Source organism: Crotalus tigris, unplaced genomic scaffold, assembly GCF_016545835.1.
Source record: "Crotalus tigris isolate CLP2741 ecotype Arizona unplaced genomic scaffold, ASM1654583v1 scf7180000017550.10884619, whole genome shotgun sequence".
Taxonomy (NCBI): Eukaryota; Metazoa; Chordata; class Lepidosauria; order Squamata; family Viperidae; genus Crotalus; species Crotalus tigris.
In genome coordinates this window covers 1,054,029-1,080,691 of record NW_024096468.1, presented here as the reverse complement: position 1 = coordinate 1,080,691, position 26,663 = coordinate 1,054,029, and the positions used below count along the sequence as shown (strand labels likewise).

The window sequence follows — 26,663 nt, the reverse complement described above, 5'->3', positions numbered from 1 at the left end:
AGAAAACATGAAGCTCTCAGGAATATAACTGAAGTAAAGAAACATGCATGCCTGTAATATATATCTAATCATGATGGCAAGGGTAGCAGCTCACTTACAATATAATCTGTATCAAATAATTATACATTAACCATGCAGAAAAATACACCCACTGGCAAATAAAACAGTGAAGGCTTGATAGTGATATGCCTGTGAAAAAAGGGGTCAAGAAGCAGCTTGCATAAGTACCAATATACCAGTCTTCCTGAATCTATGCACTTTCTTATTAGTACCACCAAAAGCAAAATACAGTTAGCATAACAGGCATTAAAGCTGCAACATTACCTTGCTATGGCAATAGAACAAAAGTAAATGGCTTGATTTTTAATTATAGTCCCACTGTTCTTGGCCTTTGATCATATTCACTGTGGATAATAAATCATGGCCAAAAATATCTAGAGGACATGAGGAATTCTTCATACTCTTGAACTAGAATGATTTGTTGTCAGTTTTTAGATGTTATTACCCATCTATTACAATTGTCATCCAATGGTGGAAGATGAGACTTAATTCAAGTATCATTCTCCCATATGAGGAACATGCCTCAATAAGGAATTCTCAAAAGAGAAAAATCATTGTCACTTTTCATATGAATCCTATCCTTCTTAATTTTTCCTATCAATCTCTGATTGGCTAGGTATGAAATGGCAGCAATATCAGAGCTGTGAACAGACATAGAAAAGCGATGAGACCACAATGCACTTGTGTCTGTTTATGTCAGCAAGTAAGATAGCTACCTATTTACTGAGTAAACTAATTATCCAATCTAAGAAAACATAGCATATCTACTAGAAGTACACCACCAGATTGTTCTTCCCATTGAAACAACAGAATGTAGAATGACATCCACACTAGAGTGCTGATGATGAGCAACGCATATTGAACAAAAGGATTCTGTGGAAGTAAGGACACAGGAGAATTAACTGAAGGAAGAGTAAGAGAGCAATAGAAAGGTTGGAGATAAAATAGATATAAAACAGAAGTAAAGACACCAAAGACTTTCTCCAGTGTCTTGGTGAGCGGTTATAGCAGTGGTTCTTAAAGTTTTCTTCACCATGGATCCCCTTTTAATTCCTTTTGTGGCCATGGAGCATGGCCATGGACTCCCAAGACTTGACTCAAGACTTAAATCATAACATTTCTTCAATAATTCCCGGACCCCCTGTGATGACATTGCAGCCCCCCCCCCCAGAGGTCCATGCACTACAGGTTGAGAACTACTGGGCTATAAATTTGGTACACAGCAGCTGGAGAGGGAATGGGTACAATCTGTTGAAATCACAACTATTAACACTGATAACCACATACAACAGAGCTGAGCAACCTTTTAGTGCACTGCAAATTCAGTGGATTATAATGCAAATTGGATGAGATCGTGTCCTTCAAAATTCAAAATTTTGTGTTTCTCTTGGTTTGGGAGGTGATTTCTAGGTCTTTTCCTTTCATCTATAAAATCTATTTGATTTGTTTATTTGACTATTTTCATGTGTTTACTCACAAAATGGCAGGAAACTACAACACCTTTTCAGGATTGTAATCAGAGGTTTTATTTTAGCAGTCAAAAAAAAAGTTGACAGTGCCTCAGAATATACACATCACAGGATGAATGTACCTGCAAGTACGTAAAAGTGTGCATGAGATGGAATAAGTGACCATTAGGATAAGAATAAAAGGAAGCAATAATGCAGCTTTACTCACTTGTACTAACTTGGATATATATAAAATCGAGAAATAGTTTTCAAACATAATTAATCTGAACCTGGAATAGGGCTGGCCAGGAACTTATTACAAATGTACAGTGCCGTGAATCATGAAATCATGTTTTCTATTTTAATTCTGGCACATTAAAAATAGACACTATCACAGGTTGCTGTGTTCCTTCCTTCAGATCTTTAATTGGTTCTGTGCCTGAGCCAAACTAGAGAAAGAATCCCAAGTTCCAACCAAATTCCAGGGAGAGTTAATGTTCTCTGATGGAGCCCCTCCACCAATGGGGGGGGGGTACTTGACGTCCTGAATGTCCTCAACAGCACCAATCTTTTGATTCTAGTGGCCATTGTTTAAGTACGCATAGAATGCATCTCAGAGACATGATAACGTGAAATGAAAATGGCAGATTTGACATTAATTAGAGCAGCAGAAAATGTTTAATAGGGGCATTAGAGGTTGGCTTTGCTGAGCAGCTGCTTGTGACTGTATTATTTTATTTCATTCTTTTTTAGCTGCTCGATTTGCATTTAAACTACATGTCATAGTAGCATATGTATATTTTAAATCTGCACAAATGATAAGAGTCTTTAGACACGGGCTGAGAAAACAAATTCAGATTCAATGACCACTGATGCTTCACTGGGAATTGTAAATCATCTCATCAGCATTGGCTCATATAATCTCCAAAAATCTGGTATCCTTGATGGTTGGGGCTTCTGTCTCTCTCTTTGTTGTTGTTGTTGTTGTTGTTTTGTTGTTGAATTGTCACACTTCATACAACACATTAAAATAAAATGTGGCTAGTTTATATTTGGTCCAACCTATTGTATAGATTCATTTCACTTCATTTGTAAACCAAGATTTATAGTTTAGTGCATTTGCAGATCAAATCAATTATATTTTATAAAAAAAATATATAATTAAGCTACAATAGCACCTAATGTATGAATGCTGTTTTGTTTAAATCTTCTGAAAGAATATTAAGTTTATTTCCATTGCCCCACCTGCTACCGTAATTATGAAACAAAAATTATGTTTCTTGGACATATGTACTTTCCTTATCTATTCCATTAGTAGCTCTCAGAGCAAATATTCATTGTTCAAAATGTGGCTGCAGCAAATATACCAATTCTGGACACTATAAATACAGAAAAATACAAACTTTCTTTAGTATATTTTATTAGGAGATGGACGTCTGTTATCCCTCAACACTGTTAAACTCTATTTTTCATTAGCATGAAACAACTGTAATTGTCAACGATATTGGTTGTTATAGTCTATCCAAATCTGAAGGATCACAGATACTTCATCTTAATCTCTATATATTTTTCATCATAAGTCAAAGACTTTAATGATGAAATGATTATAATAATTATAATTATAATGATTCTTGCATTCCAGGGCCCAGTTTATTGGCATTTCTGCATTATCATTGTTTTCACTCTCTGATCTCTATCAAGCAGTTTGAAAAAATGACTTTACTTCTGGCAATTCAGAAACATTGAAGATAAAAAGTGAAACTCACTCTCTACCCTGAGCTACCCCAGGCCTTGCAGTAACAAAAACAAATAAAAACTCTAAATCCAGTCCATACTAAAGAAAAATAAGATAAACTACTTAGCATTCCCTATCACCATCCATGTCCTTCTTTGCACTGAGTATATCTAGTTAATGGAAAATCTCATCAGCTCCTCTGAAAGTAGGTGTGTGTGTGTGTGTGTGTGTGTGTGTGTGTGTGTGTGTGACCCCGGGGTAGGATAAAATCTTATCTATTGTCATGTCTGACAGTCATGTTTTCCTAAAAGCTATGCTGTTGCTATTGTATCAATATTCTCCTGGTTCATATAAGGTCTTTCTGAAGGTGCTTCCCAGGCTAAATATTTTAAACCAATTTATGGTTTTAGAACCAGAAATTTATGATTAGGAAACTACAGAAACAAAGTCTGGGTTCTGTTCTATCCATTCCCCCTCCCTACTATATAATTAGTTCCTGTTTCTGGAAAATCATAATTTGTTATTTGCCGCTAAGTTTGAATATTTGTTTTATATTTTAATTTCAGTTTTGATATACTTGTTTCCTAAAGCCTCTTTTATTAATGGAGGCAAACAGAGAATGAGATGTTCTAACTAAAGGCTTAAAAATGAAAAATTATGATTTCAGGTTTCTGATTAATATTGATTATAAAACTTGACAAAGAAATATAGGTTGCCGGCACAGAAAAATTATTATTTATAACAGCTTTATCCCACCTGATGCAATTCAAATGTGTTGGAATTCCTAAACACCTAAAAAAATTACATGGTGAAGAAATGTCATTTATGCCAGTGCTTCTCAACCTTGGCAAGTTGAAGATGTGTGGATTTCAGCTCACCAAGGTTGAGAAACATTGATTTATGCTATCACTGAACTCTGCCTTTATTCAATTTCCAAATCATATGGTTTTTGTCATATAAGCTACAAATGAATGAGTTTTGCCTGGATGTTAAAATTGTTAAAATTCTTGCTTGGCATCTCCTTTTTAAGGTCAAGCTAATCCTGGAATTATTTTAAAAACATCAGGAAATAGTACATATTTTTTAAAATATAACACCTATTATATCTTTAAAATTATAAAACTGGATTCATATTCCTAGCTCTTATTTCTTTCTCCTTTTTTTCAACAAGGGAGACAGTATTATTGGCTACATTCTCTCTCTCTCTCTCTCTCTCTCTCTCTCTCTCTCTTTTGCTCTCACTCACTCTTTCTCTCTCACACACACACAAAACCTTTATTGTCAGTCACTGTGGAATTAGTGTTGTCATTCTTGCTGAATTTTAACATTCAACTGATTATCAGTTTTTGATTCACAAAATGTATGAGAAAGATATGCATACATACTCAAATTATGACTCAGTACTTTAATTGCTGGTATAAATTAATACTCATTTGGCAACGATAGCTTTTTTCCTTGTGTAACACCTATAAAAATGCTGTAGCAAGGGTTAGGCCTCTTAGTTTACAGACACTACAGCTTTAGTTCATGATGCAAAACACCTTTTTTTTTGCTTTTGCTATAATAAAGCATGCATTAAAAAAAGTAATTTTGCTAGACAGTAGCAAAAGGAACTAACCTCAACTGGCAGGCAGACAAGAGAAGCCAGTTCTGGAAAAGATGTGCTGAAGCACTTTTCTAATCAATAAACATTTGCTGAAAGTGTCAATTGCTTGCAGAGAATAGGTAGCATTCTAGAAAGTCATGGAATACGTGCCTTTATCATTAGGAGAAAAAGGGAAGAAAAGCTAATGCTGCACAAAAAATGACACTACTGCAGGACCAAAAGATATAAGACCTTCCCAAATGGGAAATGTGGAGCTGTCCCCACCTTGTCATCCCCAGCTAGCATGGTCATATAACAACATTGATCTTGTTTAACATATTAGCATCTTTTGTATCTTTTACGTTTTTGATAAAAAAACACACAGCAAAACACACAACAAAATAATGAAATCAACAAGTTGAATGAAAAGAAAATTTAAATAGTAATAAATTGATTAAACATTATTATGCTCCCTTTATCCTGTGGAAATGGCTGCTAGAAAAATAGTGATGCCACTGTGTTATAGGAAGCAGAAAGAATTCTATTTCATGAATACTAATGATACCTACAAGTGACGGTACTGTATGCTTCAACCCAAAATTCTCTCTCTTTCTTCCTCCATCCCCATGAGAATTTAAATTTAGGTAATCTACTGCCCAACATATTTTACTTTACAAGAAATCCCTTAGCTTAATGCCAGAGAAAATGCCACATACTTCCTTGCACAGAAAGCAAGGACTGAACCCCTGTTCCCTTACTGCCTGAAATGCTTGGGATTGCCTCTCAGAATAATTGTTAAGATAGCTGTCCCTTCTCAAAACCACATTTGGGCAAAAAACTGAGTTCCTGATTTCACTCAGTGAAGCCTAATCCAACTACAAGTACATGCTACTGAAATACCAACACATTTTTGCCTCTGCATCCATCCTCTTCCTTTCTTGAACTTCTTGTCTTTATATTTAAACAGAAAACTCGACGGGCATTCATAGAAATGGTGCAGATGGATAATTTTAGACATGAGTTGTAATCTCTTTCTTAGAAAGCCCTTGCTTTACTTACTTCCAATCAGCCCTATTGCATTTACAGAGCTCTGTGTTCCTCTTCCTATCCGGATATAACCCCACTGCAGGATTTGTCCTGCTATACAAGGTAAAATGTTATACTCATTGACAGCTGTGTTAATCAATAAATCCTGTCCTAATGTGGAAGGACATGTTATAAATACAGTTGTAAACCTTTTCTGGGAGCTGAAATCCACATATCTTAAAGTTACCAAGTTCGAAAAACACTGCATTAAGGTCTCCTTTAACTCCTGCTAGCTCCTGAATCATGCCCATATAGTCTTTTTTTTTTTTTTTTTTGCAATATAGAAGTAATTCTCTACTGATTTCTTTTATGGATGTTTTCAACTCCTCAGCCTACTTTATAACTCTGAGACTGGGATCTTCCATCCTATTTAGATTTGGAGACCAAAATCAGCTAGGTGCTGCCACCTGTGAGGCACAAGTGGTATTCAATATTCTCTAACATTTTTTTTTTTTAGGAAAGAGATGGTAAAGGATTTCCCCAAATTTCTCAATTAGAAGAAATTTACTTTCCAATAAGTTTTAAAGAATAATGATTTTCTGTAGCAATGACAGCAGAAAAGATCAATGGAGAGTTCTCTTACACATGAGAAGCCAGGAAAGCTTTAGGCATGGTGCTCTCTTAAGTTTTCTTTTGATGAAAACCTTAATTTCACAACACATGGACAGACTTGACCATAGTTTCAGCTGAGAAATTGTGAGCATGCTATGTCAAGCGAAGTTCAGAAAACACCAGAGAATTCCTGGAAGCCTGGAACTCAGACCAATTAGCCATCAATAGGCATATATAAAGATAAACAACATCTGCATATCACTCTGAAGAGATAAAAAAGCCAAAAGGGCAACAAAAAGTCCAAAACATGTCCCAACCAACAATCAACATCAAAAGGAGCAGCTATTAACACCAATTAATGCTAGACCAACAATCAAGAAGTAAACAGTATCCCAATCAAGGAACAACCAATGCAGACAAACAAATTAATGGTAAACAACAGCCTAATCAAGGAATCACCAAGACTGCTCCCCCTAACACTGACAGGGCAGGCCACAAGAAAATAATAATTTTTTAAAAAAGAGCAAACCCGATTCCCTTCCAGTACTGATGATGTTACCAAATTTGGTAATGAAACATCTGCAAGAAAACTACCAAGCTCAGAGAGCACTAATGACCCCACAGTTCAATCCTGACCTACAAATATTCTCTTCTATAAGCTTCACATTCCTGGAGAGGTAACGCAAAATATTTGGACACCACCAAATTCCCAATGCTAGATTATCCATCTCTGTTCAGGATGGAATGTAATCAGTATGTCAACCTACGCTTATTTAAACATCTGTTTGAGAGCCAATTTATCCATCTACCAAATTTACATTAGTTGCAATCGCCCATTGAGTTTTCCAAAATGGTTGATATAATAAAAACAGCTACCCCGTACTCTCTAGTTTACAATCTAAAAAGATAGTTTGTGAAACATGCTTTATGACAGTGACATCTCCCAAGTAGTGTTACAAGAGGAAAGCAATGCAATCCAGACCAGATTGGCCTCTCAAGTGATGACCTCATACATTTCTGTTTATGCTGCTGGACACGGGTCCTGACCACAGCGGCCTATTTGCTTTGTCAAGGTTCTTTAGAAACAATTGCTGCTACAGCCTCCCTGCAGAGGAACCCAGCAGTACTCCTCCAGCAGTAACTGCTGCCCTGCTGTGATTTGATAGAGCTTGGGCCATGTTCCCCTCAAGGATAAGCTGGTGAATAACACTGCCTACAACTCTCAGCCACCTCAGAAATATAGACCATCAATTCAAATAAAAATCAGCTGCATATGTGCTTTCAACCATCTGTGCATAAAGAGTACAGAGGAATGGGAAACAAAGAATTTGTACTAAAAAAAATAGGATGACAACTTTAAGCGCAAGGGACTGAGCTATATATGTAGACCTATGAATGTTTAGGTAGCCAGTTTAGGAGGTACACCCATATATGCCCCTGCACAGCTCATCTTATTAAAGAAAATACTCGATGCTCTTCCAGGATACCTGTGAGCTTAGTTTTTGATGAACTAACAGATTGTTTACTGGTTTTATTTAAACTTTACAAGCCTTTTTTCCCCTTCTCTCATCTTACTACGTTGCCTGTTTAGATACAAAGCTAAAAAAGAAACAGTAGCAAAACAACCATCTAAATAAACATATAAGAGTTTGCACAGAATATATTGATTCACGGCCTCAACTTGTGTTCTTTTATCAGAAGAATATCAAAGAAGAGAATTAGAATGAAATGATCGTGGGTGGAATGTGATTTTCTTTTTATCTGCATATTTGTAAGAAGTGTTTGTCTTTGCCTATATAGATGGATCATTTCAATATAGCATCAGCTAGGGCAGTGATGGCGAACCTTTTAGAGACTGAGTGCCCAAACTGCAATCCAAAACCCACTTATGTATTGTCAGGTGCTGGGTGGGTGTGGCCCATTGGGTGGGTGTGGCTCATTGGGTGGGTGTGGCCCATTGGGTGGGCATGGCTGCAGTGGTAATGGCAGACTGGGTAGGACTAAAAAGTTTAATCAATCAATTCCAACTTTGCGAGATCTTTTTTTTCCCCGCGAGAAGTTGAAATTGATTGATTGATTGAACCTTTTTTTTTTTGCACACGGCGGCGAAGGCCTAAAGCGAAAAGGTTTTATAAAACCCAACTGAAGGCCTAGGACTGGGGCGAAGGCGCGCATGCCCACAGAGAGGGCTCTGTGTGCCACCTGTGGCACGAGTGCCATAGGTTTGCCACGACGGAGCTCGGGCAAGCTATCCTTTCTTTATAGAGACAACATACAAGGTAGACACTAGTAGTGCCAAGTTTGGATTACAGCTTCCATCAACTTGCTATTGTACATATGGACATCCTCAGTATAGATATATAGATAGGGTCTAATTTATGTACAGTAATGTCAGAGCAATTCCAGGCTCAAGCACTTTATATCACCAACAGTTTCACTCACCAAATCTGAATGTGAGTTGCATTTATTCTCATTACAGCTGACCTTGAAGCATTAAGAAGCCCCAGGGCTCTCTTCAGCTGATCAATTACCGACAATGGCACTGGAGCAGACAACATCAACATTGTTGTTGCCCATATGAGAATCAATGCAGTTGATATAATGATAAAAGCTGACAATCTTCTGCATCCTCCTTCTCCTGCTCAGTGAATGATTCCACTCTTCAAAACAGAGTAACAATGCTAAAAATTAATAAATTTGTGTATGGGGGGGGAGAGATAGACAGCTGGTAAGATTGGGATATTCCTGCCAATAGAAAAATGAGTCATCTCATCATTATACAGAGTTTTACTATTTACAGCTGGGAAATGAAACCTTTCCAATTTATGTTGTATCACAGCTAAACTGGAAATAAATCATCTTTGCTGCCCAAGAAGAACAATAATGTGGAATCAGAGGGGTAAGATACCAATGTAGTCGAGACACCAAAGCTCCATATGGAAATGGCCCCAGGCATATAACTAAGTGATTCTTCTCTTAGATACCAACTGGGTTCCTATCAGGATTAATTTTGCTTTACATATAATCTTCACCACTTAAAAAGTTGCATTCAGTATTTGTAACGAAACGATCCCTGTTTTTAATCTTGTAAAGTATAGATCAACAGCAAATGTGACTTCCTAGTTTTCTATCTCAGTGATTATATAGTCAGATGATACAATGGCAAGAAAATTGCATCACAATTTGTATTACCAGGCAGAAATTTGTATTACCTGGGATCACCTTAAGTACACTAATGTCAAAGCTGACTCAGCTTCATTGTTGCCTGCCCCTGATTTTGGCTTGCAGTTTGCCAAACAGAAATGGGAGGAGGGTTGGTAAATTCCTAGGGAGGGGGGAGGAATGCATGAGAGCCTTCTGCTGCCTGAGAAGAGTTACCCACTAAGGACAAGTTCCTCAACTATTCAAATGGCACAGACAATATTACAATATTGTTAACTCTAAGCATTAGACTTTCTTTGAAGATCTTTTCAAATTTAGCATACCAATGACATGGGCTAGCCTTTGTATAACTGCATAAGCTCAGTCCTCTTCAGTTATCATGTTATTTAGCTACATGCATCAGTGAATCAACTCTGATTCAAAAGTACCTTTTAAGACATACAGTATGTCCAAACTATTTATTTATTTATAAAATTTATAGGCTACTCATGTTGCCTCTATTACTAGCTATTACTACATAGCTAGCAATTTTGTTTTTCCCCCCTCAAATATATACTCCAATAGATGCACATTCAGGAATGGAGGTTCCTCATTTTATTGTCTGATTTATAGAAAATGCCCAGCACTGATCATATCTTTCTAACAGAAAAAGAAATGCTTAGTGCTATCAAATCAACCTAAATAAAGTTGGCTGCCTGGTAGGAAACAGCAGTCTGAAGATAGACAGCAGAGAATGAAAGAGGTTCTTGCATTGCTGTGAAGGATATGGTGGTAGATTCCATAAGATTTTTAAACCTCTAAATTGGAAATATTGGTAAATATGGAAAAACTTTAGCTTCTAGAGAGATATTATAAGGGATGAAAATCTGCTCCCATGCTGACTCATTCTTTCCAAAATGAGTTATATTTCACTTTCTCCTTTTTTCTATGCACAATATAATAGTTTGTATAATCAAATCCATCAATTACCCTCCTCAACAGGGAAAGGCTATTGATAAAGTGTCCAGTGCTAACTGAGAACTTCAGAATTGTTCTATTTGGACATAAAAACGACAGAAGACTGTCCTATTACAGGAAATATTGTATCACTCAATCAATATCCTGTAGAATGAATGCACAATACTTTGAGAGGACAGGTATTCTTTCTTAATCCAAAATAGGCCTGCGTGCACAAAGGAAACATCAGAATCAGAAGTTCCTAGCATGCTCACTGGCATGAAGAGAAATAGTGTGTTTTATTTAAAATGTTTAGAATTGCTAGCTGGCATGGCCTCACCCCTTCCATCCTTCTTCATATATAGAAGATGGTGTTTTGTATCAGAAAACCTCTTCTACCTTGGTCTAAAGGAGGGGTGTCAAACTCACCTCATCACGTGACGTGTCACGACGTATCGCAACTTTATTCCCATTGCCGGAGCTGGGGTAGACGTGGTTTCGGCATGACGCATCCGGCCCATGGACTGGCAGTTTGACATCCCTGGTCTACAGGCATAATTGAGAACCTTGGAAACTCCAAAGTCAGTTTATGGAATAAAGGTGAAGTGTTGATTTAATGATAACCTACAATATTTTAACTATTATCGTGTACTAGAAATTTCAAGACCAGCATTTTCCTTTCTGGAAGCAGAGATGGAGCATAAATTAAAGCCCAAAGCACAATAGCAATAGACCAGGGGTTCTCAACTTTGACAACTTTAAGACTTGTGGACTTCAATTCTGGGAGTTGAAGTCCACAAGTCTTAAAGTTGCCAAGGTTGAGAACCCCTGCAATAGACAAAAATCTTAGCTTTCATTCTGAACTTAAGAAGCATGAATTTTGCTCTTTTCTCAGCAAAATTGTAACTTGCATCTTGTTATTGCCACATTCATCCATGAGCTTTGTATTCATCAAGTGTTTTGAGTATACAGTACTATGATGCTAGACGGCATCTCTCTTTTCAAGAAAGCTCACAGGAGAGACAGAGGCCTCCATGCTCTCTCTATGAATTCCTTCTTTACTTTCAAATGATAGAAAGGCAGCTGGGAGGAATGATTATGCAGCTGTGTTGGAATGATGCAATCTTTCTCCTTGCCTTGCCTTCTCTCACAGGTCAAAAATATTGATGACCCCCAGGGCTTTAGTTAAATATAGGATAGGCTTCCCATGTGGGGTAGGATTCTCATACCATTCAATATCCTGAGGGGGGGTTGATGAAACCAGAGATGACAAAGTATAGGCAAACTCAGCTGCACTGAAGTCACAGGGCCTTCTCTTCTTAGCTACTAAAGGACCTCAGGCATCAAGAGAAAAAATTGTTTAGGAAACACAATGATATCAGTGTAATATCAGTGTAAGTACTTAGGCTAATTTGAACAAAGATGGCATCTTTTACTTTAGAATGGTTGTACTCTAATCTTGTTCGACTGGAGTATAAAAAGTGCAATTTTCTCATTAGTTTTCCATTCAACTTTCTTATCAATATAATTTAATCTAGAACCAACTTCCCTATGATTCATAGGTAGGTTTTTTAACATGTGGAACTCATACTTAATATATAGACCAGAATAGGGAAAAATATCCATTTTCCATAATTCATTGCTGATAGTACTCAAAACCAGCCATTGTTTTGAGACAGAAAATCCCTTCTTACTGCTATATTTTTTTCCTCCTGTTTGTGATATCTGCTCCACTTTCCTAACTGTTAGGCCAAACTCACCTAATGCATACAATGGAAGCTAAGTTCATGGATGCACTTCCCACACTGATCTTAAGCCTGGTTTTATGTTTCATTTGACACAAAATCAAATAGTCCCAACTAAAGTTGTGCTCTCCATGGCTTTCTGTGGTGACTGTATGTACTGAGGAGCTCTGAAAAAAAAAAAATCCTATTCTTGCCATTAGAACAAATTGTCCTAAAGTATCAACACCATTCAAAAGTGAAGTAGGTAACCAAAAAGAAGAGATAGAATCCTGAATAAAGGTAGCGCTTCTGTCATACCGATGCAAAAAAGGAGAGGGAATGCTTTGTTAAATGGCTGCATGAAAACTTTGAAGGACAGGTTCAGGAAACGATTGTGAGATACATAACTGAGGGATATTTGCACATCCTGATCACCTTTTGAATAAATGCAAAATTGACATACTTCATCCAAGAAAATTTCACTGCATTTTTCTTTCCCTTTGAAAGAAAATTGAAAACTAGCTCTCTTTCAGCAAATTAAATCTGATTTATCAACAGGAGATGCTTGTTAAAGTAGTTGCAGTTGAAGATTAAAAAGTGCTTGATTGGGGATGCTGCGTTTTAAACTTCCCATCATTTTAAAGCCCATCTTACATTTCTACCTGAAGATACGATTGTGTCTCCAGCTTTAGTTTCAACAGAAAGAAAGCAAAACCTCCATCACAATAAGACCCTTAATTTGTCTTATTTGCATATAGCAGTGATGGCGAAACTTTTAGAGTCCGAGTGCTCCAAAACTGGCCCCGCCCCCACTCCACCCCCTGCCTCGCCCCTGCTCCACCCCGCACCCCCCGCCCCGCCTGCCTGCAAGGCCACTCACTGCCTCCAGGGCCCACCGCAGATCGCCCAGGCAGCCCAGCAGCGCTATGGCGATCACACCCTCTGCCCACGCCCTGCAGCATCAACTGTGCACGATGGGATGTGAGGGCAGAGTCTTATCTATGCTGCCTGGCTGCCATGTCCTTGGCTGCGCTGCTCCGTGTGGGCCACGCTCAGGGGCGACTTTCCTTCAGGGGGGCTGCTGGAGAGGAGGGGGTCGCAGGGGGAGGGGAGGCTGGGGCAACGGCATGTGTGCCCACAGAGAGGGCTCTGAGTGCCGCCTCTGGCACCCATGCCATAGGTTCGCCACCATTGGCATATAGTATGAGTCATGCATGCTGGGGGTGTCAGGGTGTATGAGAGAGATAGACAAGAGATGCTTTGCAAGAGGGAAGGTGAAAATTCTAGCACTTAGTCATTCCTGTTCTGTACTTGAGGTCCTTAAGGCAGTTGCAAGAACTGCACCAGGAGACATCATTTTGGCATAACATAATGTTTGTTTTCATTCATCTAAGCTCTGATCTCAAATCAGCTGAATTTAACAGTTACTGACATTCTAGTAGACTTGGGGCTTTGCTAAGGGCAAAGTGCAGATTGCTGTAGCAAAACAAATGGAGAACTAGTCTCTTGATTTAAGGAACAGTGAGAAATCATTCTGCTGGTTGGAAGGAAACTATATTCCCAAACTGGATTTAAACATTTGTTGAATGGATAAAGGGAAACCATTTGAACCATTTTTTGATGAAAATTAAAATTTGGATTTCTATCTTTTAAAATTGCTTAAACATGAACAAAGGTGTTTCAGAAGCAAGATAATTCTGCCTTGAAGGCACATAACCATGTCCTCTTTTAAAATCTAGTGCTTTGATTAAGAGATGAGTACTTCTGGGTTCCTTGAAATTGGCTGGAATTATCTGCATTTCACTTATTCACTTAGGTTAAAGGTATATATTGACATAAAGTAGCTATCATGAGGATGGTTTTGCTCCAAATGATGTCAGCATCATGATGATGATTTTGCTTCAAATGATGTCACTTGTGGGAAAGATCAGTGAACAAAAGAATGCACAATATGTCTCGAGGTCAAACAGTACTTCAGAGATAGGGTCAGAGTCTATAGCGTCCATTTTCCTAAAATAGAAAAATATGGATTATTGAGTAACATTCATTATACAGAATTTTTCAAGATTTGATTTGTCTAAGATCACAATGTAGACTATTCCACTTGGTTGACAATACAGTGGCAGCTTCTTCTGATGTCGTTTTCCAGGGGTTTTTTTGTAGCTAATAACTAATGTACCTGTAGATGCACTGTCAGCTACAGAAATTGCTAATGAATTCTACAAAGAGTTTTTTTCTTTCATTTCAGTGAAATTCAGTGGCCATTGATCTCTTCCCAGCCACTTGCTGGAATGCTGAACTCGCCTGGATCTCACAAATTTGCGTGTCTCAGAGCTGGAGAACTTGGTGCGCTGGCTGCCCTGCGCCCGTTTGTGAGAGACGCTAGGGCTTGGTGGAGAAGGGGAGAGACCAGCCTGGTGCTTCTCTGCCAGACAAGGGCTCTGGCACTCAAGGCAGTGCAGGAGGCGAGCGCGGGGATTGCAGGTGTGGCACCTGGCAGTTGCACTGACCTGGCCCACTTCGAGGGCTCAGCTGTCCCAGCTGCTGCTTCAGGTGTTTAGGAACTGTTGCTGAAAATATACAGAGAGCACAAGTGGTGCCATCTATACTGGGATGAAATAAAGCCTGCAGGAACAAGATAGATCTTGCATTCTTCCACACGCTTCCATCCTTCCTGCAAAAACACTTTTCCAAAGCAGACAGAAGCATATGTAAGAATGTGAAATCTGAGGAAAACAGCTTTGCACCAACATCTTGAGCTCTGGAGAACTTCCAAAGATAAGTGAGCAATCAGTGATGGGTGGGGAAGAGCATGGGCAATGTGGTGGACTACAAAGCAGGCCTAGTGCCTGCAGAGACCTGGCAGGCAGGATGAGGGGAAAATAAGCAGGGAGCATGTTGCAGCGTCTCTGTGGTTAATCATAAGGGCAACATACATAACTTTGGGACTGGGTCATAATACTTTTGGCGGGGATGTTGTAAGTTTGAACCGTTGCTAAGTGAACTGTTGTAACTCGAGGACTACCTATACTGTATTACCACATGGCTCAAAAGAATGCAGGAAGGGATCTCTGTTCTATGGAAATTTGTTAACTTTACAATTCCTAATTGTTTCTAAACTGAGAAATTTGAATTTAACTTTTGCCAAAATGACCAAAATTTTTAAATCTCTTGTTCTTTTGCAAGAAATATGCATCAATGTTCCATGTAAATTTTGTAGGGAGTTTAGAAACTAATCTTCAGTTAATCATTTCTATTGAATAAAAAGCTCACATATTTGCGTATGCTCATTGATTTCAAATTAATATTCATTATACTGTGAACTCCCCAGTCTTGGAAAATTGCCATGAACGCAGAATAGTATATAGAATCAGGTGCTCAATTGACCAAATAGCAACAAAATCAAATGCACTTTTTAAAGCCAGTTGTGTTCTCATTAGTGACTGTTCAGGCATTACACTGCTTGAATTTTCACATATAAGTAGGAAAATTATGGTTTAGACTTTGCCTTTCATCTTTAGTTATCTTTACATTTCAGTCACTTGATGTAGTGCTCCTTGGATGAGGAAACAATTACAGTATACTTTGTTAAAAGTCATTGTTTGTCATCTAACCTGCAAATTGTGATTTTGATGTTATGAGTAACTACAAACCAAGGTGTGCCATCTCAGATATACCAGACCATTATTAAGTTTATAGTAGGATACAGTGTTTAAATTGTGAGATGTTTAGGAGCTGTATTCATTTTATGAGTTTTTACACAGAATTAGCAGAGCTCATAAACATATGCTTAGTCCTGAGGAAATAGATTGAGTGATAGGTAGGAACTCCACCACTTGCAGGCTTGATTCAGGCCTCGCCTATGAGTGCCTCTGGTGGGGGGGGGGAGCACCTTGAAAGAGGAATGGGAATCCATCTCCAGAAGAGCCTCTTCTTGTTGAAATAATTAAGACACAATAATTGTCTAGTCTTCAATCTTCTCTTTCTTTCTTTTATTGATTTGATTCACTTCAGGTACTGGCTGACTTCAGATTCATTCTGAGCAGCTTATAAAATGATCAAGATAAAATGCAATGTAAAATAGAAAAAGATGGAGAAGAAGATGGTAAATCTGGCCAATAACACCATCAATGTATCCAACAAGACGCTGTAATCATCATAGCTCAAGGTCTGGGAGCACAGCCAGGTTTTGAAAGCCTTCTGGAACAATGTCAGTATGGGAGCACATGGATCTCAAGGGAACCTCATTCCAGACACTGCTAGAGAGAAGGCCCTGTGTGGGTTCTGACAAATGTCATTGTTTAGTCAAAGGAACTGGGAACAAGACAAACTTGGCAGATGGTACCAGCCAGGCAGACACCATAGGAGACATGCAATCCCTCAGATAACCAGTTCCTATGCCATGGATGGCTTTATAGGTCATAGCCAGCACCTTTAATCACAATTGGAAGCGCAAGGGTAACTAATGGAATATGCAAAGTAGTAGTGTCACATAGACACACCCAGGCATGTTTATCTTTGCTCATTCTGTTGCATTCTTGATCACGTAAAGTGATCCTCAAAGGCAGCATTTCTTTTTAGGGAAGGTTGTTGAAAAAGTGGTGTCTGAAACTACAGAGCATTGTAAATGAAGTAGATTATCTGGATAATTTCAGGGTTTAGCTCTGAGCATGTGATGAAAATGCAAGACGTAATGAGTCTTCAATACCATTCCTCTGGCTGCTTGCAAGAATTAGGAGTGGAAGATTATGTTTTACTGTGATTCTGCTCCTTCCTGAATGGGAAGTTCTAGTGAGTTGGAACAATGTAATGCCATGTGGGTATAACCTTAAGGGAAAAGGAGAAGAGATGCTGCCTAGAAAATGATAAGATTAAAGGGGAGGATCCCTCAACTACTTATCAGGTGAAGAAACTTAAAAAAGACCCACCCTATCTATAAGACTGTTAGAAGTGACAGTCGAAGATTTGTGGTTTCTGTTCAGACTCGCAAGATTCTGCCAATGTAACCTGACAATAAAGTAGAATTAGCTCAGTGGTTATCCTTCCTGTTTGGTTTACCTGGGAAGGCTAACAATGAGGGAGGAGAAGTCAACTAAAAGGGCACTCCCTTGTGATGTGCCACAAGGTTTGTTTCCCCTCTCCTCTTTAATACCTACATGAAGCCACAGGGAAAGGTTATCTATCAGTTTGAAGTGAGGTATCATCAATATTTTTTTCCAAAACTTTTTAAGGTAGATGAGAGGTGAGATTGCCAGACTTTTAATCCAGGAGTGAGCTTAGATTCGAGCAAAATGTGGCTTTGGAGTTGATATTAACAGATTTTACAGCCATAAGGTTTTCTTGATTTCCACAGTACTGAAATGGTGGCTATTTATCTAAATAGTTGAATTGTTATTGAAATGGCAACACAAAAAAATTAGTAATTTGCCTTAACAGATACATGAAGATGCTCATCCTACTTTATCCTGAACTTCAACTGCAAAGTAAAGAAAGGAAATACACCTGACTTTTTAAACCTCTGAACAATCCAGTCATTGAAATTATTATATAGTCAGGAAAACTGAAATTGAGCGATTGCAGATTATAAGAAAAAACATTCTGAGTCAAATTAAAGATGCATCATATCTAGCAATGGGAAGACCACCTACTCTATACAGTATACGTTTATACACATCCAAGGCAGTTGGGTAACTTTGAGTCACTCCCTCTCTCTCAGCCCAACCCACCTCACAGAATTTTTGTGCAAAAAATAGAAATATGTTTGCTGCATTGAGTTATTTATAAAAGTAATAAAGAATTGATGAAAATAGTTAAATAAGTCATCCCTCAAATATTTTGCATCCACTGGTGTTGAGGGATTTACAGCTTTTAATCCTAGAAATAACGTCCAAGAGATTCCTCACTATCCACCGATTTCAATCTTAGTTAATTAGATTATACCAATAATATCTTCCAAAGTACATCAGCTACATAAATTTGCTAACAGAAAAAAAATCACTCAAAATAATTCTAAATTATTATTGTGCGTCCCTGCTTGATGCCGTTTGGTTGCGTTACAAGGGCCCAACCCGAACTGACAGTATACTAATGAGGAAAGGAGTGGGCAAGCTTATTCCATAGAAGCAATTGTCTTTCAATCATGACTAAATTCAAATTTCAGTATAATCTAGAAAAAGCTTCTTGCCAAATTCAGAGTAAAATTGTGGTCACTCTCATAGAACTTTAATATTATATCAGGGGTGATCCATCAAGGAAGAGGTTTTACTTTGGAATTCTTGAAATATATATTGAAATCCAGGAACCAAGGAATTCACTTTTTTTTGTAATACAAATATTCTGATTCTGATTCTGATGATTGGATCTGAAGAAGGGCTTGTTCATTGGTTTACATTTTCCTGTTGATTCTTTGAATATCTACTTTCAATCCTTGTTTGATTCTTTCCACTGTCTGGAAAATTGGAAGTATTTTTCTTCTCTGACTTCAGCACAAGCACTTAAGCTAGAGATACTTATTATTGTATGAGTACTTATGTATTTTAATGTTACATTATGCACCAGGGCTTTAAGAATTCTTTTAAAAATAAAATAATTCTTGCTGATGTGGTCTGTTTTGTTAATTGCTTAGACCATTGTTTCATGTAAATGCTTTTAAGCTGAAACCTCTTTCCATGTTACTTCCTTGTTCTGAGACACAGCTTCTTATATTTATAAGACATTTTATATATTTTTTTTAAAATGTCAAAAGCCAAAGCATATATGTTATTTAAAACTCCACAGAAAATGATAAACAAGTATTTAGCTAGCAAACAAATCTGGAAAATGAATTATGGCCACAGCCACAGTCTCCACAGAGACATGGAATGCAGATTTTGTTATAAATAGCATTTTCTAATAGGATGGAAAAATAGTTTTAAATTCTCCTAAGACTGAATCCTTCAAGTTTGTAGAATTCAATTTATCTCTGAAAAATGCTGCTGTTGTTAGCAAATGTTGTAATTGTAAAGGCCACCATTAAGTTATATCTAGTAGATGGTATTTGTCTCGTAATATGATAAAAATCCATCCTCATCATTTAACAGTTGATTTAAGGTCAATATCCCCATTTCCACCCATTTTTTAATATCATCTTTTCTCCAATTGTTAAAGTTGAGTTTTCCTATTTGTTTAGGTATTTGCATCCCACCTTTATTATTTTTAAAATAACTCAAGGTGGCAAACATATCCAACACTTCCTCCTCCATCTATAAAGTCAGTTTAGCATGGGAAAAATTGTGTCAAATCTTTTTTCATTAGAAGTTCCATCGCACAGTTTCCTAACTGAAGTAACTGTTTCCAAACATATAGAATTGTAGTATATTTAGATCCTACTGCTCTTCATCCATCCAAAGGTAGCATATATGTATATACCAAAGTTGCCCAAATCAGAACATTAACACCAATTGCTGGCTACCAATATAAAAAAATTGACAATAGGTAAACATGATGTTATAAGTTCAGATTTAAAAAGCTGAATCTTCCTTCATTAATTGGTAATTGCATTTTCGTAAAGAAATTCTTGGAATTAAAGAAGTCCATAGAAATTTTTTAAACAATGTATGTTCTGAAAATCCTTGCCAGACATATAAACTGAAACTCCTCACGTAATATAAATTAATCTGGGAATAATATTCATTTTGCGAGCATTCACCTTTCCCCAAAAGGTAAGATTTAGTAACTCCCTTCCATCAAAATCTGAAGAAATCTCAGTATATATTTACATGTTGCTAACTGAATTAGATCCTTTGGTATACACATACTTACAATAGTGAATGGATTCAGTCGAAATCCGAATTGATATTCCTTAAATGGATGGGTAACAAAATTTTCACCTATAGGAACCAGTTCTAACTTGGATCGGTTAGTACAGTAACCTGCTATATTGCTAAAGGCATCTATCTTTTGAACAACACTGGGCCGGTAGTGTGAGACTTAAACATAAACAGAAAATGTCGTCTGCACATAAGACCATTTTGTGTTCATCTGAATTATGTATTCTTCTCTGTACCTTTTTTGTGAAGGGAGAGGAACTTCTCTGCTTTTAGCCTACTAGCCTTACTAGACGTGCAAAGTGGCCAGGATACATTGTACTCTATCTCAGAAACAGATTCCAGTGGCTTATTATATAAATTAAGATTAAGGACCTAACTGAAAATTCAAAGGAGTGGGAGAAAAGGAAGAGAAAAATATGAATACTTCATTTTGTAGCTAATCTCCCAACTACAAATACATAAAGAGATTCTCCTTCTTTCCCTCTCCCTCTCCCTCCCTCTCTTTCTCACACACACATGCACACACACTCAACCAAGGCAGAACAAAATAGATCAACACAGATTAAAAAATCAGCTTGGATCCATCCACAATGCTGATTTTTTTATAAAAGAACTTCATTCACATCTAGCTCCACATTTCTTTAGATAACTTCTTCTGATTCTCCCATCTTCTTCTAGGCTAATAAGTTATTCTTACCTGGAGGAGTCAGACTGAGATACTGTATTCCCACAATGGAAAGGTAACAACAAAAGGCAAAATAGAGCTGGCCCTATCCCTTTTTTAAAATTCATTCGCGAAAAATGGAACACTTCCTGCTCCTGGTCAGAGTCTGAGCCTCACTAGTGCTAGTTCTGAGTCTCACTGTGCTGGTTCTGCCCATTATCTAAATTGTCAGATTTAGATTTAACTCTTTTGCATCTGAATTTCTTGAGGTGTTTTCTTTCCCTTTCCCTTCATTGCATTAGACTTTACTTATATGAAGCCCTGCAGAATTAGACATGGAACCTGTCTAATCAACATTTTTTTTCAAAGTTTGCATGTGTATAAAGAAGCATGAAGCCAAAAGCAGTCTTCTCTGGATTTTTTTCCCTAGATCACAGGTATGTGGAGGTTCATAAGATATATGTTACATTTGTTGCTCATCATTAAGTTGATGTTGTCACTTTTTAAAATCATGTAATCTCTTCTCAAAATTAAAGATCCATTTTTTATTTTGATTACAATCCTTTGAGATAAATTAAGCTGAGACATAGTGATCAGCTCAAAATCAACTAATTTTGATCCTTTCTGAGCATGAATTGGAGCCAAATTCTTTTTGATTAAAATATTGACATAATGTATTACTGAAATAGCCCAGAGAGCAGGTTGACTTAGCCTTCCATCCTTCCAAGCTTGGTGAAATGAGGAACCAGATTGTTAGGGGCAAAATGCTGACATTGTAAACCATCCAGAGAGTGCTGTAAAGCACTATTGCGCGGTATATAAGTCTTATTGCTATTGCTATAGCAGGCCACTATGCTCTCCCATTGGATAATTCGCCTGCTGTGCCCTTCCATCTTTCCTTCCAGGAAAGTAATTGTCAATATATTAATTGACACATTAAACATAGTAACATAACATAACAACATAATGTAATTAAAAACAATTTAAGTGGATTTATGTACACAAAGTTAAGGTATCAAATGCACCTTCATGAAGACGTAAGAAGCACTTTAAAAACACCTTCTTACTATCCTTATGGTTTATTATGTATTTTAGAACTTTATTATGAATACTAAATAACAGAATAAATGATAATAGCACTTCTTGTAAATGGTATGCTGTTGGTTGCCAGCCTGTTCTGACAACAGAATAACCAGGCGATGTGCATAAGCCCCCATATTTGTATTTATGGTGCCATGAAACACTAAATTTCCTGCTTCAGCCCCCATTCAGCTAGTGAGTGAAATAAGATATTGCAGCCAATTTGCTTTTAAGCATCAGCAACTGCTATGCTTGGTCCTGTATATGTATTCTTGTGTACTACAGTTCTCAACCAAGGTAATTAAAAACCTGTGCCAAGAAGTCTGATGCTATTACCAGTATTTGTAGTAAACAAGCATAATACATATTTTTACATACATCTTTGCCTCAATAATTCATGAGCAAAAATGCTATATAGGTACAAATGCCAAGGTCCTACAGATGACCAAAAGTCCTACTGAACTTCTGTAAGCTTTTATATCAAAATATATTTTTAAAAAGTTAAAAAGTCACAAGGGGTGCTGAAGAGGAGAGTTTCAGAATTGACACAACCTGCTTAGATGTTATTATTCAATTTTTCTTGAATACCTTACTAGTTAAAGCTCACTAACACTAGGGGAGGGCATTGTTTGTTCTTTTACTTCAGGCACCAAAATGTTTTTGGCCTCAGATCAATTATGGTTCTTAGGAAAAGTTGTACCATCATGGTTAAAAGTTGTGCAATGAATCAGGTAAGTTCATGGTTGATTTCTGTAATCTTAAAGCAGGTGGCTCTTTTTCAGCCTTGGTCCTAAGATCTTTATTATGAAGGAAAATAATTGTCATGAAATCATAACCTGATTTCTGCTGTGAATAAACAAAGAATTTGTAGTTAGATAACAGAATGTGTGAATCTATTCCCGACCTCCTTAACAGGACTGCTGAAAGCATTACAATCAAACTATGTGTGTGAATGCTTGCAGTTGATATATAATGGAAGTTTAATTTTTAATTAATTATAAGAGCACAATAAATTTTCTTATTCAAATATATATCCATAAAGATGGTTAAGCAGTCACCACAGTAGAAAAAGCTGTAGGTTGTTTGGAGTTTATATTTCATTGTGCAACTGGCCTCAAAAAGCAGTAGGGATCTCACCATAGGTTAAGGAAGTTATCCATTCAAAATGGCTAATCATAATTTAATATCTTAAGTTTTATTGGTTAGCTGTCATTGGATCTTAACAGAGTAGGTTTGCCATGTACATCATAATAGAGAAAATATAAGCAACATGAAAATGTGTCAAAAAGATATTCTTTTCAATAAGGGTATTTATTTATGAGATTTATAGGCCACCCCAATATTTTATAACTTTGGGCAATACTACACATTACACAGTATTATATAATTTTAGTCTCTGCTTTTCAAATGATCTAACTTTCTGTGATTTCTTATTTCTTGTCTATCATTTATCCTTACATACAGAGGAAAAGATGGAAATTGGGGGAAATGCTGATTGCTTTAAGCTAATCTTTTTTTTCTTTTCCTTTTCAGCATTCTGGATGCAAAATAACTCCAATAAACCTCCAAATACTTGCTGCTATCTTCTATTTCCTTTTTTATGTGTTCTCATTCCTTCTGAGGTATGTAGCAAAGACGAAAACTTGCAAAAACCAGTACTGTTTACCAATTTTGAATCACAGAGACTGATTTTTTTTTAAAAAAATCATCAGTAGGTGGTTATATTACCTAAAGTAAACAACAAAATAGTTGCCATTGAAAGATTTTCTCAGTTAGTGAAACCTGTTGGACAAAGGACAATGTAGCAGAAGCATATGTAGTTATTGCATTTGTGTTCTTCCATGACAAGACCTCAGGCACACACTTATCCTCACAACACATAACTTATTATCAATCCTCCTTAGCCACATTAAGGCAGAGATAAAACATTGCAATCTGCCTGGAACCTGCATTTGGACAAGCCCTAATGCAGCATTTGGAAAAGAAAATATGCATTTTCCTCATTATTTGCATTCTGGCATATTCTTTCTCCCCACTCTAAACATTGGGAGAGTAATAAGCAAAAATGAGAAAACTAGAATGACATTCTAAATGATCTCTCCACATTCTGTTCCACATAGATACTGAACTTCATTCTATTTTATGTACAGCACATCCCTGCCTAGGGGAGCTTACAATAATAGCAGAGTTGAATTTCTGAAATATCTTGATATCTTCAACTGATTTCACTGACAATTGATGAAACAGAATACTGAATCTGTTGCATTTATTCATATACAGGATCAATGCAAAGAGTTGTTTCAGGGTGCTACTTGTGCCAAAGAAATCCTATTGACAAGTCCTAATTTGTACCGACGTCACTTAGTTGTCTGTTGTGTAAGGACTTGCAAAATAATGTGTGGGGGAAGACGATTGTCATGTGGGAGGGGGAAGCAAGCTAATATAAAAGAAATGTATTTACTAGGTATGAAGACAAGAAGCCCAAGAAGAGAATTGGTTACTGGATAGAATGTAGCCAGGGCTGCAGGCAAAGTCAGACAACATTAAGTTCAAAATGGAGTGTGTGCTATATATTAAGGACAACATATCAGTTCAAATAATCCTGATTTCTAATTTGTTATAGTTTTTATAAAGGAGCAAAGGAATTCAATTCTCTGACTGCATTAGGTGCATCAGTGATGACTAGAAAATGGTGTTTAAGATTATAGCTCAAAAATCCAGAAAAATGATGCAACTGAAAAAAAATTGGGGATCAAAGGGTCAATTTATATGATTATTTGGGCACACAATCATCAACATATTGCTGCTGGATTAGCTTTCTGCTTATGGTGATCAGTTCATGCCCTAATCCACCCAAGTAAATAATGGTCACATTTTGATCATCATTACTATCAAACTTACATAGTGTTATAATTTTAGAAACACAATGCCAATATGACTTCAAGATATTCCTAACAGCCCTGCATCAACCTACAAGAAAGCATAAAGACAGACAAGAGATCTTGATTTCAGATTATGTATCTAAGAATGCTATATAATCTGAGACACAGTCCATCTTTTTTACTTTTGCTCTTTCCTTTAAACTGATAAGTCTATATTTTAAAGTCTCTTTTTAATCACAGGGCATATTTAATCATAATCCCAGATTGTTGTTTATGAGAGAAAGGACAGCTCTGATGTTTACCCAGAGGTTTTTCTCTAACAAAACCATTCATTACACTAGACCTTCCCAACCTGGTGCCCACCAGATGCAATGGGATTGCAATTGGCAAAATTCCTAGCCAGCATGGAAATTTTAGGCGCTGCAATTCTAAGACACCTGGAGGGCATCTTGCCGGACTCTATGTAGCAAGAAGCATAGTTTAGCTAAAAAGAATTTGGCATATCCTGTGCCCTAGGCCTCCACCCATCTTGCTTCGTCCTATGTTCACACTGACTTCCAAATTCCTAAATTAATAATGGCAGAATTGCAGATCCCTAAAATAACACTCAAATGATAGATAAAAGCCTTGATTTCCCCTGCTACTAATTTTAATTGGCTGCTCTAGTAATAGCAATTTCAAAAGGGAGGTTGAAAGGTGGATGAAAACAGGCAAGATAACTATTCTGCCCCCCTCCCAAATAGTTATATTCTTCTTTGAAGAAGAAGAACAACAAAAAAACCTAAACAGAATGCCCTCCCCTTTCTGGAGACTGTTTGGGCATCATGGTGATGAGGCACAGCAAACAGCCCAACCTCACTTAAAAGAAAACCAACCAACCATTAAAAACAAAACACAAAAATGCCACCACTACCACCATAAAAAAGCAATGCAATTTCTCCTCAAGAGGGAATGGTGCAGACAGACATCTAAACCCTGAAAGATCCATCTCATTGTGTCACCCCAGCTGGAAAATACCCGGAGGGAGGTGATTTTGTTTGCCTGTTTGCCCCCGCGCAAGCAGTTAGTTCTGCAGCAATCGAATCAATCAATCAAAGTCTACATGTAGGGTGGAAAGAAACAACCCGTCGGCCACGCACTCGCCTCTCCTTCCTCATCAGGGAACAGTGTTGTAGTCCAAACTCATTTCAGATTCTTGTCAGAGCAAGACACACCTGCTCGTTGCGGGATGCAGCCCAGGCCAAGTGCAACGACCGGAGCAATGGGATAATAATATTAGCAGTACTATTACTTAACATTAACATTACTTAACAACGATGCGATGATCGGAAGAAAGAAGGGGACAAGCACTTATGAAGCACAAGTTCCCCACTAGTGCCAGCTATAGGACCCCCGACTGTCTCTCAGACGTGCCTTTATACCTTACACGACATCCAGAAACAGCCAGACTTTGGCTCCCTCCTTTCCAGCCTCGATCCACCGGGAGCGGGGGATGGGGGGGCGGGGGGGGGAACGAGAGGGAAGATGCCGAAAGTCCGCCCCAGGCACGTCCTTGCTGCGTTTCTTTTTTCACCGGGGGGGGAGGAGGGCTTACCTGCGTGGCTCTGCCCGGCTGGTCCTTAGAGTGGGAGGCACAGTGAGACCGCCCCCCTCGAGAGAGAGAGCCCGAGAAGCCGCACCAGAGGCGGCGTTGGGTTTCTTCACCGCCCCCTCCCCGCTCTCAAAGCTCGTCAAGCGCTCTAGCGGGCCCGTCGGTTTCTTCCGGCGAAGCTGCGGCTAAAGCTGCTGCTTCGCAAAGACTGCGGGCAAATCGCTCCCCTCTCCCACCCCTCCTCCTTCTCAGACCGGCCGGCCGCCAACCTCTTTTTTTGCTGGTTTCTATGGCAACTGGGTAATGCTCAGCGCAGCCTGCCTGCGGGGACCGTCGCCCCCGCCCGCTAC

The 26,663-nt window shown here is 37.9% G+C and overlaps 1 protein-coding gene across 5 annotated transcripts in view; it reads right to left on the bottom strand.

Annotated features, from left to right (window-relative positions):
* PACSIN1 (protein kinase C and casein kinase substrate in neurons 1) overlaps positions 1 to 26,663 on the bottom strand; it is a 59,734-nt gene that overhangs the window by 19,164 nt on the left and 13,907 nt on the right. Inside the window, exon 1 of one of the 5 annotated variants that reach the window (XM_039338928.1) lies at positions 26,317 to 26,537. The exons of 2 other annotated variants lie outside the window; for them this stretch is intronic. The gene's annotated coding sequence lies outside the window, so the exon portion shown is untranslated. Of the gene's footprint in view, positions 1 to 10,993; positions 11,220 to 20,793; positions 20,813 to 26,316; positions 26,538 to 26,663 lie in introns of those variants that run through there. 2 more of the 5 variants (XM_039338976.1, XM_039338966.1) reach the window with 2 other exon arrangements.